Source organism: Pan paniscus, chromosome 8, assembly GCF_029289425.2.
Source record: "Pan paniscus chromosome 8, NHGRI_mPanPan1-v2.0_pri, whole genome shotgun sequence".
In the NCBI taxonomy this organism is placed as follows: Eukaryota; Metazoa; Chordata; class Mammalia; order Primates; family Hominidae; genus Pan; species Pan paniscus.
In genome coordinates this window covers 59,153,071-59,171,001 of record NC_073257.2, presented here as the reverse complement: position 1 = coordinate 59,171,001, position 17,931 = coordinate 59,153,071, and the positions used below count along the sequence as shown (strand labels likewise).

General features: G+C 50.7%; 2 protein-coding genes and 1 pseudogene across 2 annotated transcripts in view; all 3 read right to left on the bottom strand.

Moving 5' to 3' along the window:
* Positions 1–17,931, bottom strand: part of LOC100969124 (anthrax toxin receptor-like) — a 748,177-nt gene that overhangs the window by 572,502 nt on the left and 157,744 nt on the right.
* Positions 1,435–10,107, bottom strand: LOC117974575 (NUT family member 2D-like; annotated as a pseudogene).
* LOC129393065 (arf-GAP with GTPase, ANK repeat and PH domain-containing protein 14-like) overlaps positions 10,717–17,931 on the bottom strand; it is a 57,114-nt gene continuing 49,899 nt past the window's right edge. Inside the window, exons 6-8 of the mRNA XM_063607675.1 lie at positions 17,522–17,729; positions 13,516–13,793; positions 10,717–12,443 (exon numbers count right to left, since the gene is read on the bottom strand). The gene's annotated coding sequence lies outside the window, so the exon portion shown is untranslated. The remainder of the gene's footprint in view (positions 12,444–13,515; positions 13,794–17,521; positions 17,730–17,931) is intronic.

Sequence of the window (17,931 nt, the reverse complement as noted above, 5' to 3'; positions counted from 1 at the left end):
CACAGGGGTCCTGAGCCAATAAGGGCCCTGGGGGAGGAATCAGAAATCAGACTGTGCAGAAGAAGGTGTTGGCCAGGAGGGAACCAGGGCGGGTGCCAGGTCCTGTCCATGCTGGGATCTGAGATTCTAAGGGTGGGTTAGAGGTAAGGGGGGCAGAAGTTGGCCCATGGGGTGAGGGGAGTTCAGCAGAGATTGGGAGGACAGGACAACCTGGGAAAGAGCAGAGCATCCTCCCCAGCCTCGGTCCTTCTCCTGATGCAGTCCTCATCTCACTCATAGACTCTGGAAGTCTCCTTTTGGTGAACACCTAGCCCCCGACTCCCAGGGCACGTCCCAGACAGCCAATGCCACATCCCAGGCAGCCCCTGCTCTGCCCTTGGGGTCTGTGCCTGGCAGAAGGGCGGCTGACCCTCGGCCCCTCTTGGCCTTGGCCCCAGCTCCTCCGGGCCCTGGAACCAGCAGACACACCCACCCTGCACCTGATGGACTGGACATGCTTGTTCCCATTGGTGATGGTGTGTTGGGAGGGAACTGTTTTAGATACCAGTGTAAATCTGTGTCTACATCAATTCCACATGAGTTCAGTCATCATATGGGAAGGGAATCATCGCTGTGGGGGGCTCCATGCAGGATCTTGAGTGTCCCGAGGCCAGTCCCTGTGGCCACAGCAAGGAGCATCTGCTTCAGCTAGTTGGACAAGACTCTCTCCTGCCCAGAAACAGGCAGAAGGACTTCCCCTGCTCCCCACCCATCATAATATCCCAAACACCACCCGTGTGGATGGTCACCTCAACGTCTCCCCTCAGCCCAGTACCCGCGCTCTTCCTGATGAAGGTTAAGCAGGAGCAGCCTCCTCTCCCCATGTCCATGTTGCAGGTGGCTGCCTTCTCCTCAGCTCCCACTGAGCAGAACAAGAGCCAGCCAGCATTCTCCAATCCCAGGATTTTCCAGGGATGCTGATAATGATGGGAGGCCCCAAGAAGCCTCCCTAAAGCAGGCAGGGCCTTGTGAGTGGGTGGTGGGAGGGATCAGGGCTTCCTCAGCATCTGTCAGTCCCTGGAGCATCTGAAGGGGCTCCCTACGCCAGGAGGAAAGAGTGGGGCCGGCCCCTGTGGGTTCCCAGAGCCTGGCATCTGCCAGTTCCTCTGCCCTCCCTCACAGACACCCTCCACGGAGCAGCACAGCACCGAGGACAGAGGCAGCAGCCCCAAGAGCATTTTCCAAGACAACTACATTTATTCACACTTACACACGAGGCCCCCAACGCACTGCTTCCCACCCCCACTCCCCAGCCCCTTCCCCCCAGACCCTCCCTTCCTGCCCTCCCCATTCAGCCACCCTCTCCCTCCCCTCCCTCCCCTACCCTCCAAAGCTAAGGCCCAGCAAGATCAGCACTGGGGGAGAAGAAGCTTTTGACCGCTTTGGGGCATCGGATGCCAGAGCCCCATCCTTGGGGACTGGCCCCAGAGAGCCTGCTCAGAAGCCCCTACTGGCTACAATGCTGCTTCTTCTCCTTCCTGGAGACCAAGGGGTCACCCTTTCTCTTTTGAGACTGTGAGGGGCCACCCAGCCCCCAAGTCAGGGATTGCTCCCCAGAGACCCTGAGCCCAGGCCCTGGGTGGGGTGTCTTTTCAGCAGGGGACAGGCTTCCAAAGAGAGGTCGCTTCTTGGACTTGTTGGCAGGAGAAGGTGCTAGGTTGAGGCCTCTTCTCTCAGCAGATGGAGACTGATGAGTTCCCTGGGGTCCCCACTTTTCTGGGCTGAGAAGGCCCGAGGCAGGGACAGGGCTCTGGGGTAGCCACCAGGGCAGAAGCTTGTGCTGGGAACCCAAGAGGAAGGCCAGGCTGGGGAGCTCCTCCTCCTCACTTGACCCCTGAGCCAGCCCATGTGACTCCCTGACAGGAGACCCTCCAGGGAGATCCAAGGCATCCTTGGTACCCACGCCAGGGCAGGTGGGTCTGTGGTCCTGCGGAGGAGAGGTTGGCCGGGCAGCCCTCAGCCCAGGGGAATCCTGACATCCCAAAAGCACAACAGAGTCTTTGGACCTGGCCATGCCAGTGTGTGCCCTGCCTCGTCCCTGAGAGTCCCAGGCAGCCGTCTGGGATGGGCAGGTTTCCATGCCAACCCGTTGTTAGGTGTCAGGGACGTCTCTCTCTGCTCCTTGGCCAGCTGCAAACTTAGAAGAACTTGAGTCCAACCGGGCTGTGCCATGACTAGGGGCTGCCCTCATACGCTGTTTCTCCTTCAAGGGTAGGAGGCGCTTCTCCACTAGCTGCGGGAAGAAAGGGGGCACTTACTGGCGCTGCCCCAGGTGTGAGCAGGGCCCAGGGTGGTGGAGACCAGGGCACTTGGGCGGGGGGCAGGGAAGCCTGAGGCAGCTGGGCTTTAAGTCAAGGAGAGAGGGTGTGGCTCTGCCGGGCATCTGGTTGGGCCTCACCGCAGCTTGCACGCTGACCCCCCTCCCTAGCTCCTCTCCATCCTACTCCCTCTGAACCTGCATCTTCCCACCCCGGAGTGGCTCCCCAAGAAGCCGGACATCCCCAGAGCGGGGGATTAGACAATCAGGTGGGCCTTCTGTGCCGGGTCCCTCCTGCCCCTGGGGTACCTGGGCAAGGGTGAGTCCTTCCTCCTGCTCCAGCTCCTGGCTTAGGGCCAAGAAATCCATCTGTGGATCTGGGGAAAACAATTCTTCCAGGAATCGCGGGTGAATGACGGCCTCCACCTGGAAACAGAAGGAAGAAGGCGTGAGCCTCCTGGGCAGGGAGTAGCCTGGAGCCAAGGACACCTGGAGGAGACGCAGAAAGCAGCAAGCGCCCCGTCCCCACCCTCCTGGGCTGTCTTATATCATGGCGACCACCAGCTACAGACACAGACCACACACCTGGTAGCTACACACACACAGACAGAGACACACAAACCACACACAGACACACAGACCCACATATGACACAGGAAAAGACACAGACACAGGTAACGTACACACTCCACACTCACACCCGCACAGACACACAAAGACACACAGTAACCACAGACACAAACACACAGCAACACACAGACACACACAGACACACACAATCACATACACAGACACTCAAATCCATGGAAATACACACACTGCTGAGTAGCTAAGGAACAGAGCTTAATTCCAAGGACCTGGGAGTGCCACCCCCTGGAATCCAGCAGACCCCAGCACTCCAGGCCAGCCCACCTTGGTGACGAAGTCTTTCTGGGAACACAGCTTGTCAATGTAGCTCAGGAGGCCCGGGTCTGGGGGCGTCCAGTCCTCTTCCTGTGGCTGCTTCACTTCGCCCTCTTCCCGTTGTTTCTCGGGCTCCCCCGTGGCCCCGAGGGAAGGCCCCAGCAGCTCCTCCATGATGTCCACATACTCCTGCACCACTTCTGGGGGGATCTCCTCAGGGACCTTGGTCTCTGCTGGTCTCTGGGGCCGGGGTGGTGGCCGGCGGGCCTTGGTCTCTGCTCGCCGGTGGGGCCGGGGTGGTGGCTGGCGGGCAGTCGGGGCCTTGGGGCCGGCCTTGCTGGGAAGGTACACTGAGGCAGAGAGGGAGGAGGATGGGCGTGGTGAGGGCCGCTCCTCCTGCTTGCACCACACAGGGGAGGGCAGGGCTTGGGGATGTGAAGTGGGTCCCAGCTGGGTCAGGACCACCTGAACCACAGCACCCCCGGAGGAGGCAGGAGGGGCACATCTGAGACAGCATTGCTTGGGAGGAAGTTTGGAGCCACCAATATGCCGTGTACTCTCCCCGCTCATCCCTGCTTCCTGGGCAGAGCATATGTGGAGTTTTGGACAGGCGAGGGGAGAGAGTAGCTAGGAAACTTGACCAGGTCAATACCCAACATATGATCCCAGAAGCTGTCCTGTTGGAGGGAGCAAATCCCCTTCTTGAAGGGAAGCATGGGGTGTGGGGACAGTGGCCTCCCTTGGCCCCTTTGGCCTTTGCCATGGCTCCTGTGGGAATGTGGGAAGCCATACCTGGCTGCTTGACCACCTCAGGGGCTGGGGGTCCTCGAGGTTCAAGCCTCGGTGTGGCTGGAGGAGGCAGGCACTGGGGCCCCTTCATCCATTGCGATTTCTGAATCTGCATCTCCTCCTCAGCCTCAAACTCCAGGAATCTGGGGGTGAAGGAGGCCCAGGCTGTGCTGAGAGGGTCCAGGCCCCCTCCCCCCAGGACCAGGCAGCGGCCGAGGGCAGGGATGGGAGGGAGTGCCTCAGGTGGGCTGTCCAGGCCCTCACTGTGCCCCATCCCCCAGTCCCAGGAGGGAGCTGCTTCCAGAGTTCTGGGCTCACCCTCCCTCACCCGGCCCCTGCAGAGCCCATGGCATCAATGGGGCTTCCTGACTAAAGTCAGGGCCACGAGGTCCAGGAGGGTCCCGGGGGACCCCTCCTCCGGGTTTCAGCTGGCCAGGGGTGGGGTTTATGGCAAAAGGCATCAGGGATGATGCCCAGATGCAGGAGTCCTGAGGCTAGGACTGTGGGCCCTTGAAAGATAACCCAGGGGCATGAGGCCTGGGAGACCCCTGGTCAGGAGGAAGCAAAAGCTGAGCCCAGAGGACAGGGCCTCTTTCCCCTGAGGCTGCTGTCTGTCTGTCTGTCTTCATGGAGGGGACTGCCCAGAAGCAAAGGCAGTCAGGCCAGAGATGGGTCTCATGGTGTCCCAGGCGCAGGTCTCCCCAACCCAACTCCCTGGCCAGGCTGGGATGGGAGAAAACCGACTTCTGGACAGTGCTGTGAGGAGCCTGCACCCCACTCTTGTCTATAGTCACTAGCGCCCCTTCTCCCCATTCCCACAGCTGGAGGTGACCCACTTTGGGCTGTGATGCTGGCTGTTCCTGCCATGACTTCCAGTGTCAAGGCAGGGATGGCCCCAGGCCAGGCAGGGGGTGCTTCCCAATAGGGCAGGACGGAGACCCCAGAGCACTCTAGGTGGCAGGAGCAGCTTCCTGAGGAAGCCAGGGGCCCAGAGTGTCCTGGGTTTCTCCACACCCTCCTCATGCTCTACGTTGAGAAGCCACCATGGCCACTGGGCCTCTGTCATTCACTGTCACCCTGCCATGCGGGCCCTGCTCCCAGGACCCCAGACTCACTTTTCCGCCATCTCGTAGAAGATCATCCGGTCAAAGTTGCTCGTGTGCTGCCATTCCCGCATGGCCCGCCACAGTCCCTCCTCCAGGGTCATGGTGGGCTTCCGCCAGGCCAGGGATCGGAGGACTGGGCTGTAAACCAGTTCAGTCAGTCCCAGTCTATAAGCCCACCCTTCATCCCAAGCCCACCTGGTCCCAACACCTGGCCCCTGTCCTCCCCACACCTGTCCTGCCATCTATCCGTATCCTGTTCTCCCCCATGTGAGCTCCTCAGGCCCCAGGACATGCCCCCCAAGATCAAACATCAACACAAGTTACTGAGTGGCCTCTCCGACTGCCCCTCGAGTCCTTGGTGTTAAGAAGTGAACCCAGTACTATGGGTGGAACATGTGTGTCCCCAACATCCCTGTGCTGAAGCCCTCAGCACCAGTGTGTCAGTATTTGGAGGCAATCGGGGTTAGAGCAGGTCATGAGTGTGGGTCCCAGTCATGGAATCCAAGCCCTGTTAAGGGCAGGAGGAGACACCAGGGCTCTTGCTCTCAGCCACAAGGAGACACAGCCAGAGACAGCTCTCTCCAGCCAGGAGGAGGGCCCTGACCAGACACCCAATCTGCTGTCACCTTGATCTGGGACTACTGGCCTCTGGAACTGGGAGACATGAATGTGTCTTTATAAAGCACCCAGTCTACAGGATTTGTTACAGCAGAGCCTGAGCTGACTGAGACAGCGTGCACACAGAATGACCTGGGGGTGAGGGTTAAAGTGCAGGTTCCAGGGCCCCAAGACTGAGCATTTAACCAGCTTCCTGGGGACTCTGGAGCAAGGCAGCCCCTGGGGACGTAGCCTCAGGGCCCTGGAGCATGAGGAGCAGGAGCACACATCCAGAACCAAAGCAGAGCGGTGTCCACGCCACTGCAAGCAGCAGGTGCAGCTCCCACATTCTCACAGGAGCCATGGCAAAGGCCTGGGAGCCTGGGGCAGCTCCACTCCAAGAATCAGGGTCCCCAGTGCACCGGGACTCTGCTCCAAGGAGGAATGCAACCAGTTCCAGGGTGCGGGAACAGCGAGATTTTTGGGGATGAAGATGGGGCCACCTTCCACCTACACCCCAGGCAGGGGACTTCCCTAAGGGAACGGCCAGTGTGTTGCACGGTGGATGTGCTCAAGCTCCCGTTTGCTCATCAGCGGGAAACACAGGGTCACAGAGGCGCCGCAGGGTGGAGAGAGGCAGGGACTGGGAATGAAACCACAAACTCTCCCAGATGCTGACGTTGCTGCCTCACAGTCACCACAGTCCATGGCCCTGGGCTGCTGGACTCGTGGTGCACTCAGAGCTATCACTGGAGCCCGTGGCTTTGGGGAGTGCTCTCCTAGATGGCCTAGTCCTGATAATGATAGTAATGGGGACAGTAATCATAACTGCTGTCATGTAATGTGTCATAGCATGTGCCAGGCACTGTGCTATGCATGTCATATGTGAGCTCAAGTTATCTCTTCACCATCCTCTGAATGAAGCATCATTGTCCCTTTTTCTAGGTGGGATTGAGGGTGAAGATGCAAATACCTGCCCAGCATCGACCCCAGTGCAGGGCCCAAGACCATCCCCCTGTGCAGGCTCCACCACCACTGTGCTAACTGGACCTCAGGGGAACTGCGGGCATGTGCCAGGTTCCTGCTGGGCCCTGCAGCTCCTCCCCCGAGCCCCATGTGAGGTGCTCCTGGCCATCAATACTGGGTTAAAGGGGAGGCACTGGGGTGTGTACTCAAAGACCTAAACCCAAACCGTAGCTCACATCACACCAGGAACCCTCTCTGACCTGGGTCTTCTGTAGACATTGTTGTGAAAATTATTGAAAGTAAGGATTGGCTGGACTCACGGGACAGTGACGGGCAGTTGAGATGAGGCCCCTGACAGTCTGTCCTGAGCCGCAGCCAGATTAATGTTGTTGAAAATGTACCTTCCCACAGTGCAGCCCATCACCCTCACGACCGCCCTACAAGCTCCCCTGAACAGCGTGACCTCCTGTCTATCCAGCAGCCTCTTTACGTGTGAGCTGCAAGACCAGCTCCAATGCCCCAAGGACACTCACATGAGGAAGCAGGAAAGCGCTTCGGTGTCAGGACTGTGGGGAAGGTGCCTCTGGGCCAGGGACTTGTAGTGCTGCCAGAGTCGGAAGTTCTCATAGACACTCTTGGGGTTACAGGAGTCATCTGGCGGGGCCTTGGCCTGGGAGGAAGCCAGGCTGCCCTCTCCATGAGCCCCTTGTGGCCGTGGCCCAGCATTCCCTTGGGACACAATGGGGGGCAACTGGGCAGCCGGTGGTGGTGGTGGTGGAAGAGGAAGGCCCTGGGACCAGCCTCCCTCACAGGCCTGGGTGCCCCCAACCACCTGGGCAGCCATAACAGGCACCACAGGAGCAGCTGCCAGGAGTAGGGGAGGTGGACACACAACACCTCCGCAGAGGGTGCCTGGAGCCTGCCAGATGAGGGGGGCCTGAGTTAGGACCAAGGTCTGTGCCTGAGCGGCCTTCACAGGCCCCACCTCTGTCCTCATCTGGACAAAGACGTTGGAAGCCCCGGCCCCACTCGGGCCGCGGCCATCCTGTTCTGCCACCAGAGGTGTACTGGGGAAGGCAGACAATACCAGAGGGCCACCTGGAGGAACCCCTGCAGTCACAAGGAGCGGCCCGTGTGCTGGGCCGTGAGCGGGTGTGGTGAAGGGCAGAGCTGTAAACACAGACAGGGAGGTGCCAGGGTTCACAGTCACGCCTGGTCCCAGCACTGGGTATGCTGTGGAGACAAAGGAAAGAGGTGAATGAGCTGGGGTCTCCAGGTCCACACTAGTCACTGGAGAATCAGAGGGGAGTCTCAACAGCTGAGGGGGTATGACAGGGAAACTGCAGCTTGCAAATGTCCCTGAGTGTGCATCGGATGCTCTGTTCCTCCAAGGAGAGTCGCTCCACTAGAGAGCCTGGCCCCAGTCACCAAGACTCCCTAACCCCTGTCTCCCAAGAAGCAACAGCCAAGCCTTCGCTGCCCGAGGGTCTGCCTTGGGTGTCCCTGGCAGACGCTGTCAGCCTCAGAGGCATCTCCCAAGCCATGGGTCAGGGATGAGTCTCTCAGTGGCTTGGTGGTCCTCAGCGTGCTCAGCAACAGGTGAGGGGCCTACCCCAGGGCAGTGGCTTGGCACTCAGAAGGCCAACAGGAAGCCAGAAGCTTCCGAATATTATGGCCCATCTCCTCTTCAATCTTCCTTTTCCTGAAGCTCTTGTAAACCCCTTTCTTTTCTAGCTCAAACACAACAAAAGAAAACCAAGGGCTGGAAATCTTTCCCAAGCCAGCGCCCTAGGAACCCTGAAGATAATCCATAACTCTTCACACCCAGCATGCGAGTGATTGTCCTGGCACCACCCACAGCAAGTGCTAAATAGGGGTCAGATTCGGGCCACCCTTTCCTCAGTACTCGATGGTCCCGGCTGCCACTCAGGAAGCTCTGTTCCCAGGGAGCAGGTCTGAGAGGCAGTGGTGGAGTCCCCTGAGACAGTGTCACTGCATAGCCAGGAACAGCTGCACACGATTAGAACACAGCCAGCAAATGGTGAGCAGCAGGGCTATCACGGGAGGTGTCTAGGGATTTTCACAGCTGCTGGTCATGTTACAATAGGTAGTGGGACAAGGAGCCCATCTCTGGTCCTTCTCCTTTGAGCTCCCAATAACTGAACATAGTGACCAACCAAGAACCAGGGGTTCTTGGGCCATGGGCCAGGTGAGGCAAAGTTGTCTGGAACTCATCCCTGTCCAATAGGACCTCATGCAGTCTCTAGTCAAGGAGAATAAGGGATACAGCACATGCACCTCATCATTCAGGACACATATCCTAACTTGAATAATAATAATAAGAGAATCATCTTCCTATTTGTGCGCTACTCTCTTTCCTCTACTGAAAAGGAAACCAGCCTTTCCAGACCCTTCCACTGAGAACCAGCAAGAATCCACACCTATCTCCTGTTCATGAGGTAGTATAAATGGAATGGGAGCAAATTCTTCATCTCCACAGTAACACAAAGTGCAGAGGACAGGCCATGAGCTATCAGACAAGAGGAAATGGGTCTGAAGACCTGAGCTTCCACAAAAGGGCAAACAATTCAGAACAACTCAGGAAACCCAGGCCCTGTGTTGCCTGAACTTCCCCATCTGCCCCCACCCCTGTTAAATCAAAGCCAACAGCTACCTGAACTGATGGAGAACCCAACTCTGGGGAGGGAGCTGAGAGGCTCTGGCTGTGGCAGTTACAGTAGCCCCCAGCCTCGCCCACCCAGAGGCTGTCACTACATGCTCTGTCACAGCCAACCCACCCAACAGTTTTCTGGCTGAGACCACTTCTCCCCACTCCTCCCTAAGATCTAGAAAACTCCAGTCCAAATCTCTCTGAACACTATGGAAGGGCACCTTCCAGGTGCCTGAAGACACGGCACAGGGTTTGGGCTTGCCTGTCATCCTCCCAGGGCCACCAGCACAACATGATCCCACCACTCCCTACAAACACACAATGACGTGCCTTGTCTCCTTCTAGAAAGGATCAATCCATCCACTCTGTCCTTTCCCCTACATGGTGTATTCCCCCAGGCATCTTGGTCCACCTCTAAGGAGCCGTCCTCCCTAACTACAGACTCAGGGTGCCATGGCCATCCCCACGTATGATGTCCTTGGGGACATCCAGTGCTCCCTCCCTCCTCAACATCAGCCCTATCAACTGTCCCCAGGGGCAGTGTCAAATTTGAATTCCCAAGGAGTTGAGGCATGGCAGACTCGGATAATGCCCCCATCCCTACAGGCTCACCTCCATTTGAAGCCATCCCCTCAGGCTGGGCACTGACAACCGCTGTCTGGCAGTTTCCGCAATGAGAAAAGTCAAGGATAGGACCCAGAGAGTGACCTGGCTCAGCAGATGCTCCTGAGTCCAACTGCAGCAGGTAAAATTTGAATGTAAACAGGTTTTTGGAACATAGGACCCCAGACATTCTGCAGAGGGGGAGGGGCAGTGGGCAGCTGGTAGGGGTGGGGGACATTCTGTGAAGGGCTTCGGCCATTAGGCAAGAACCTAAGTTTCCCTTCCAACTGGATGGCAGCAACAGAGATGGCGTGTGCCTCTTTAGGCAACTTTTAAATTGTCCTTTTGACTCACAGCAAAAGCTTCTACCTGATGTCCCCTTTACTTCCATTCATTATCAACAGGCCTACTTTTGTGCCAATCAACCCATGCTCCTTCCCACTTTGGCTCTTTCCCACTCTTGATGAATTTCAACAGGGGCTGCACTTCATGAACCAAATTCAGAACATGTTTTCAGTCTGAAAAACACAGGGGTTCTTAGGAAGGCAAGGGGACTGGGTGTTTGAAATCAGGATGGTCTCAGCCGATCCAGGCTATTAGTTGGCTGTGTGCTCATCATTGTTTAGGAAGCAATCCTTGTGCCCCCAGGTCATGTATGTTGCTGGAATCTCTGTCCACACCAGCAGGCCAGCCTTACTTCCCATCCCCTTTGCTGGAAAGCCTCAATCCAGGAAAGTGGCTATGCGACCTACAGCACCGAGACCAGAAATCCTTTCATTTTGTTTCCCAGCATATTGTGCTGGTGTTGTTTATTTTTTATCTTTTGAATGATTTTAATTTAACCAAGCAATACTTTTCATGGCTCCAAATTCAAACTGTGCACAGTGGAATAGGCAATGACCAGCCTTCCTCCCATCTCTTTTCCCTGGCCACCACATTTTCTTTCCTGGAGGAAACAGGTGTTATCTGATTGTTTCTCATCTTCACTGAAACACACCCTGGCTGACCTCTCTCAGCTCACTGTTGGCCTCATCTTCACCATATATTCTTGCTGTTTGGAATCCAGTGTCATCGCATGTGGTTCTCTGTGTGGGAATTATTGTAGCCTGTCTTTTAAAAAAACTTCATTCTCATTTCCACACTGAGAATCACTGTCCATTTATTAGTGTCAAAATGACAGGAAAGAGCACTCATGTTCTGTGTTGTGAACATGGGGATTGTTAGGAAACTGGTCAAAGGAGATAAGGAGTAAGTACTCAGAGCACAGCAGCAAAATCTTCCAAGACACACACGTCACTCCCTGCTGGGCAGGGTAATTTTGCACAATGGGAGGGTGTTGGGAAAGGGAAGAGGCCTTCAGCCAGACCGGTGCATACTTCGAACATTCACTGAAACACACCCTGTTGGCACTTACGAAGCATTTGCCCCTTTCGAAGACATTTGGACTCAAGAAGGCAGAGTTGCAGGAAAATGTAACAGGGGCCACACTGCAGAGGCAGGTGGTGGATTGCAAGTCTCAAGCCCAGGGTTCTCCCCTCCTTGCCCCAGTTGTGTGAGAAGGTCATTTCCTAACTCCTGTCCAATATCCTCATGAGTTCTCGGTTTTGTCCCAATTCTAAACCTGAATGGTCCAGCAAGCATTTCTATGAAATGCCTCCACAGTGGCCACTGGGAGGGGAGTGACCTCCACGCAGTGACTGCCTGTCTGGGTGCTCCTAGGCCTTTCGTCCTCTGAGACAGAACTGCCTTCTTACATGCAGCCCTCTTCTGCTGTGCAACTCTACCTCAATCTTAGCTGAGAAGATCAACGGAGAGCAATTCAAGCAAAATCATGGTAAACTTACCAAAACAAAACAAAACCAAACAAACCGTAAATGCTTTGGAGATCTTTCTGAGGACTTGATCTTTTATCACGGGGCAAACTTCAATGATTTTCAATCAATAACTTCATCTAAGAGGGATGTTGAAGCAAAATATCATACTCAGATACTGAAGAAGGGCAGAATTCTTGGTTGCTTCCTCCCTTGTCAAGTCAGTCAACCGATGCTTTCTCAAGATTTTCACACATGGCTTTGATACAGGATTTGAATGAGTCTTTCTCTGAGCCAGTGATACAAAAAATATACTGTGGAACAGTGTCTTGTCTTAATTCTGCAATCGCTTCTGTACATGTTTGAAGTCCTAGACCCCAGGAGGAGAGACAATCAAATTAGCCAAAGGTAATTTGTGAAGACTGGCCATGGGAAGTGGTGGCTAAAAGTCCTCCGGCCCCTGCTCTCTGAGCATCCCCACAGAAAGTCCTGGGCCGCACTGACTGCTGAGAAAGAACATCTCAGGGCTTGGATCCCCTGTTCAGAGGACACATGCTCTTCCACCCAATCACGGAACGGTAGAGGAATAGCAGCTCCATGCTGTGTCCTGCAGAGCTCTCAGTCTCTGCACTTGAGGCCCTGGGCCTGCATCAACGTGAAGGCTCTTCAGTGTTATCACGTGGAGACAGACGATAGGAATCCTGCAAATGAGCAGAAAGGATGTGATGATTAAAGTTTCTTCTAAAGGTATTACAAACTCAAGTCAGTGAGTTGCTTCTCTACTAGTTTTTTATTGCCAACTGGAATTCTGCACAGTGTTGCAGAGTCAGGGGTGGGGAGCGTGGAATTGTTCCCTTACTATCTGCTGCTTTATCGACTGAAATTGATCAAGGCTACAACAAAAACATTTCTAGAAATCATTTGAATGCGGTAGGAAAAACTCTGGGAATGGAGTCAGAAGAAAGTATATTTTGGAGTGTGTTTTCAGGTCTAAAAATCTTTGCCAGAAATACTCTTTAATGGAACCTCCAGACTGAGTAGGAAAACAGGGCATACTATTTTTTGAAAGGCATGAGCAAGAATGAAATAAATGCCATCCAAAGGGAATGCAAGACATGCAATTCGAGGATACTTTGCTTTAGGATAAACCCTCCAAAGGTAAACCTTTCAGCAAGGGTTTTACCTAAGTGCATGGACTGCAGGTTTGTATTACCGAAAATTAGGAGTGATCGTTGCGGACGTGCTGGTTTCTCAGAGGCACGGTCATGGAGGTTCCAATGAGGGGGCATTGTCTGGCCCCAGGAAGCGCCCAGGTGCTGCGTCCCTCCATTTCCACATCTACAGCGGGGCCCTCCTAGGGCGGGCTCCTGGCCTGCCCCGTGCGCCGCCGCACGAGTCTTGAGGCGGGCGAGGTTCCAGCGCGAGGCCGGCCGCCCTCAACCGCTTCCAGCGTGAGGCCGGCCGCCCTCAACCGCTCCCAGCACCGGTTGCGGCGGTTCATGGCAGGGAGACGCGCAGCGCGAGAGCAAAGGGCGGTTACCCAACGGCCTTTGCTCTCATGGCGTCCTTCTTGATGTTACCTAAAAATAAAACCAAGGGTGATTAGAAGGTAATCACCTCCTGGTCATGCTCCCACTGGTCACCAGTGTCCGCGGGGCGACCCCACATTGTGACCAGAGCAGGCCCGTGGCTGCGCTCAAGGTGGGATTGTTCATAGCTTTCCTAGCGGGGGCCCTGCGGGACGCCCAGGCCGCGCTCCTTTCCCTTGCTCACCTGGACCTGAAGTGATGGGGGAGGTGTAACAATGCAGTGGGAACGCCAAAGTGTGTCTCAGCCGTGCCTTTCACATTCCAAACAATGCAAAAGCTTGAAGAAAACCTCAGCAGTTGAAACCGTGATGCGGTTCAGCAAAGAAGTAGCTCCTGTCCTGGTAAAACAGTGAAGTTCTCACGGACGACCTCATTGAGTGAGTTGTGAAGCTTGTTGACTTGATCAGAATGATCAGCCAGCATGCATGTTCTAATACGCTGATTTGTCACTGATAGGAGCAGCTGCAAAGTGGAAGAACAGGCCTTCAGTCATAGTCTGTTCACTTGGTAGCACAAGTTGGTTGTGGATGCAAGAGTGTGGCCAAAGTCAAGAAAAGCTCCCATGAGAATCGCTTACTTATGTGGAATTTACAAATAAAAAGTAGTGGTATATTATTTGTAAATTGTAGGCTACACATGTATCTAAAATTTACTGCACACACGTGTGTTATCTTGGGTGGTTGGGTTAGTGTGTATTTGAGAATGTCAGGAAGATTTATTTTGGATTTTGGAGGGTGTGAGATTTGTGGGGGTGGTTTTGTGTATGTGAAAATGTGTTTATATGAATTCTTAGTTTGGAATTTGATATGTATTTAATTGGTGAGAATCTAATATGTATTCACGTGTGTGGGTTGGTTGTGTCTGTGTGGAGATTGCAGATTAAAGAAGGTCATAACTGGGCCGGGCAGTATTGTGGAACTGTATGTGTATTTGGGGATATGAGGTGGCATGTTTGCATATTTGTGGCGTGTTAGTTAATCGCGGGTATATTTAGGGCATGTAGACAACTACATGAGTATTGAGTTTGTGTGTGCGTTCAAGGGCGTGGCAGTTTAGATGAAGGTTTTGTGGAGCTATGTGCTTGTGTTTTGCAGTAAGTGGTTATTAGGGTTATATATTCTGGGAATTTAGTATGTGTGTGTCTGATAGAGAGATGGGGTTCTCTTTTTATACAGGAGAGTGGGAGAGTTGAATTTATATGTATTAGAGGTATGTGATATGGTTATTGGTTAGTACTTGGCAATGTGGGAGCTGGTTCATACTAGATTGGGATAATTTGGGATTGGGAGGTGTTTTTATGGGTATTTATAAATGATATGCTGGAGATATTTCCATGCATCTTGGGTGTGTATGCTGGTTTGTGTGTATATTTATCAGCAGATAGACGAATTATCTAAGTCTATTTATAGAATATGGGATTGTTAGTATTTAAAGTGTATTTCTTTGGAGAATGCTAGGATGTTCGTACATGTGTTTGGGCATGTTTAGGGGATGAGGTGAGGAGGTTGTATTCCGGAGATGCAGCATATTGATTGGATAGTGTTTCGGGGGATTTATACACTCAGGGATTGGGGATATTTTTGTGAGTTTGTATGTGCCCATGGGTATATGAAAGTTGTGTGCGTATATTAGAGTATTATTGGTGTTTTTGTGGGGGTTTTTTTTGTATTGTATGGGTTTTATCTGGGAGGGTGGGGTGTGTATTCATGGGTAGTTTGCGAGTGTGTATATGAGGGGTTTTGGGTATATTAAGACTTAGTGGTCCTCTGTGTCTGTTGTGAAGTGAAATACTCGCAGAATTTGGTGTTGCCACTCATATGTGTGTTCTCAGAGTTCGTGAGGTGGACTTATATGTATTTGATAAAAATAGTTTGTGGTTCTTTGTGTATTTGAGTTTATGTGGCTTCCGTATTTTGTATTCTGGGAGATGTGGGAGGTTCAGCGCATGTCTTTGGAAACAGAGAGGCTGTGTAGGTTGTGTTTGCATTCAAGAATCATGGATTCCTGTATTTTAGAGCTGTAGGATTGTATGTGATTCTTTTTCTGGGTGATGCATGACACAAGTGTTGTATACCTTGTGATTTTTTGGGGGGCCTATGCCTATAGGATTTTCATTATGTACTGTTAACAAATCTACTGAAAAGGATTTTCTTAAAAAAAAAACTCAAAAACAGGAAAGATAAAATCCATCATTTTGTTTTACTACCCAGATCCCTTCCGTAGCTGTCATACAGAGTGTGATTTATGACTTGTAAGTTGTGCTATGGAGCTTGACAAGTAAGTTTGATTTCATTTAATATTTTCTTTAAACCATCTTAGATCTTCTCTTTGACAAGTATTTCATCTATTACTGTTCTCAAAATGTAAAATGGGTAAGTTAATGAGAACAAAAATTGTACCCTAAGATATATTTGCATTATTTACATATTTGCAATTAAATCTTAACAGATTTAATTGTAATAGAATCTAACAGTTTTCCTCTTGAAATTTTTTAGACACCAGAAATTTTTATTCCTAATAAATAATGTTTATCTTCCTAGTCACAAACCAAACAGAAAGCAAATTTCATCAGAGTTTAGAATGGTTAAAACCAACATAGCTGCAATATTTTTATTTTTGTTTTAAAATTTTGTTTAATCAGTAAATCAATCAGAGTTGACCATTATGTAATCCACAGACCTTGAAATAACAGATATATTTCTCTGCAGATCAATATCTATATACGTTTTTAAGATGAGTAGAAATTCTCCTGAAGATCATAAAGAAAAAGTATGTCACATAATATAGTAAATAAAAATAATAATTGTTATTAATTTTTTCTGCTTATTATGTTCCAGAATCTGTACTAAGCATTTTAGAGGATTATTTTATTTAATTCCCACAATAATCCCTTGAGAAATATACTACAATTATTATCTTTAATTCACAGTTACTGAAAATGAGACACAAAGAGGTTAAGAATTTTGTCCAAGGTCAGGCAGCTAGCGTGACTTAGCAAGGGTGTAATTAAGAAAAAATATGTTTTTCTTATCTTATGGGAAATTTGGAAAAGCAAATATCTACATTCTCTTTTTAATTAAAAAATATAAAATATAAAATGTGAGTCTCTCTTAAAGCAGCGAATCAACTTTAATTAAATTGAAACAATACACAATCCTTTGTTGTTCAGGCTCTATATTATTATTATCTCTGCTGACAGCAAAAGCTAAGAATAGAAAATATTTCTGATCCAAGTTGGTAAATTATGAATCAACCTGCTAAAGAATCAGAATAGACTAACAAATGGAATTAAATGTGATTATTGTATATTATATATATAATATCAAAATTTCTTATTGTTATAATTTTACTAAGATTCTACCAGTTTCAACTCAAATATAACATTTAAAATCCAAGCTTAATAAAAGAACTTGGCATGAGATGTTTTCATAGGAAATAGTGACAATTCATATTATTTTTAATTAAGTGTAAATGAGATGTATTATTTCTGTATTTCATTTTCCTTCTAAAAGTTATCTTTAAAGTTTTTTTCTTTCTTTTTTTCTTTTTCTTTTCTTTTTCTTTTTTTCTTTCTTTTTGTTTTTTTTTTTTTTGAGACGGAGTCTCGCTCTTTCACCCAGGCCGGACTGCAGTGGCGCGATCTCGGCTCACTGCAACCTCCGCCTCCCGGGTTCACGCCATTCTCCTGCCTCAGCCTCCCGAGTAGCTGGGACTACAGGCGCCCGCCACCACGCCAGGCTAATTTTTTGTAGAGACAGGGTTATTTTTTGTATTTTTAGTAGAGACGGGGTTTCACCATGTTAGCCAGGATGGTCTCGATCACCTGACCTCGTGATCCGCCCGCCTCGGCCTCCCAAAGTGCTGGGATTACAGGCGTGAGCCACCGCGCCCGGCCTAAAGTTTTACTTTTTCTGAAGTTGATAGCTATTACTAACTGTTTTGAGCAAAGTTTTTTGAGATAGATTAATTTATAAAATTAGGAAGAAATTAAAGTAGTTGCGAAAGTTTCTAAAAAGATAATAAAGTAGTTGTCTCTATGTTATAATAGAAAATGAGAATGTGAATGCAGATCATTTTGTTTCTCAGAGTTTGTGTTTTCAGCAAATATTACCTGAATATTGATATATAAATTAGAATTCCCCAAAGGAAAACATTTAAAAATGTTAAAATTAATAAAATCATTAACTTACATACTTGTCCTTAGTATCAGGACAATCTCCAGTGGATTCAACAGAGCATCTGCAGTTTTGTTGAACAAAGTCTATATTCTGCAATATAGACTCATGGTGTGAGCTTACTGGTCACATTCTTTGTTCCTTCTTGGAGCTTTGGGAGGCATTTATAAAAGAGCTGCTGCAGTAGAAGGACTGAGTTGTATCACCCTGAGGATTTAAGTTTCTATGGAGAGAATCAAATTCACTTTAGTACAGGGATTTAGTAGGTTTCCCTAGCCTTATTAATAAAATACTAATACGACATGAAAAATGCGTACTTTGTCTTACAATAATCCAATTAAGACACTATTTTTGCATAGCAAAATTCTTTACCAAACACCAGTTGCAAATCAAGTGAAACTGCTTTGGCAAGAGGTGATCATAAC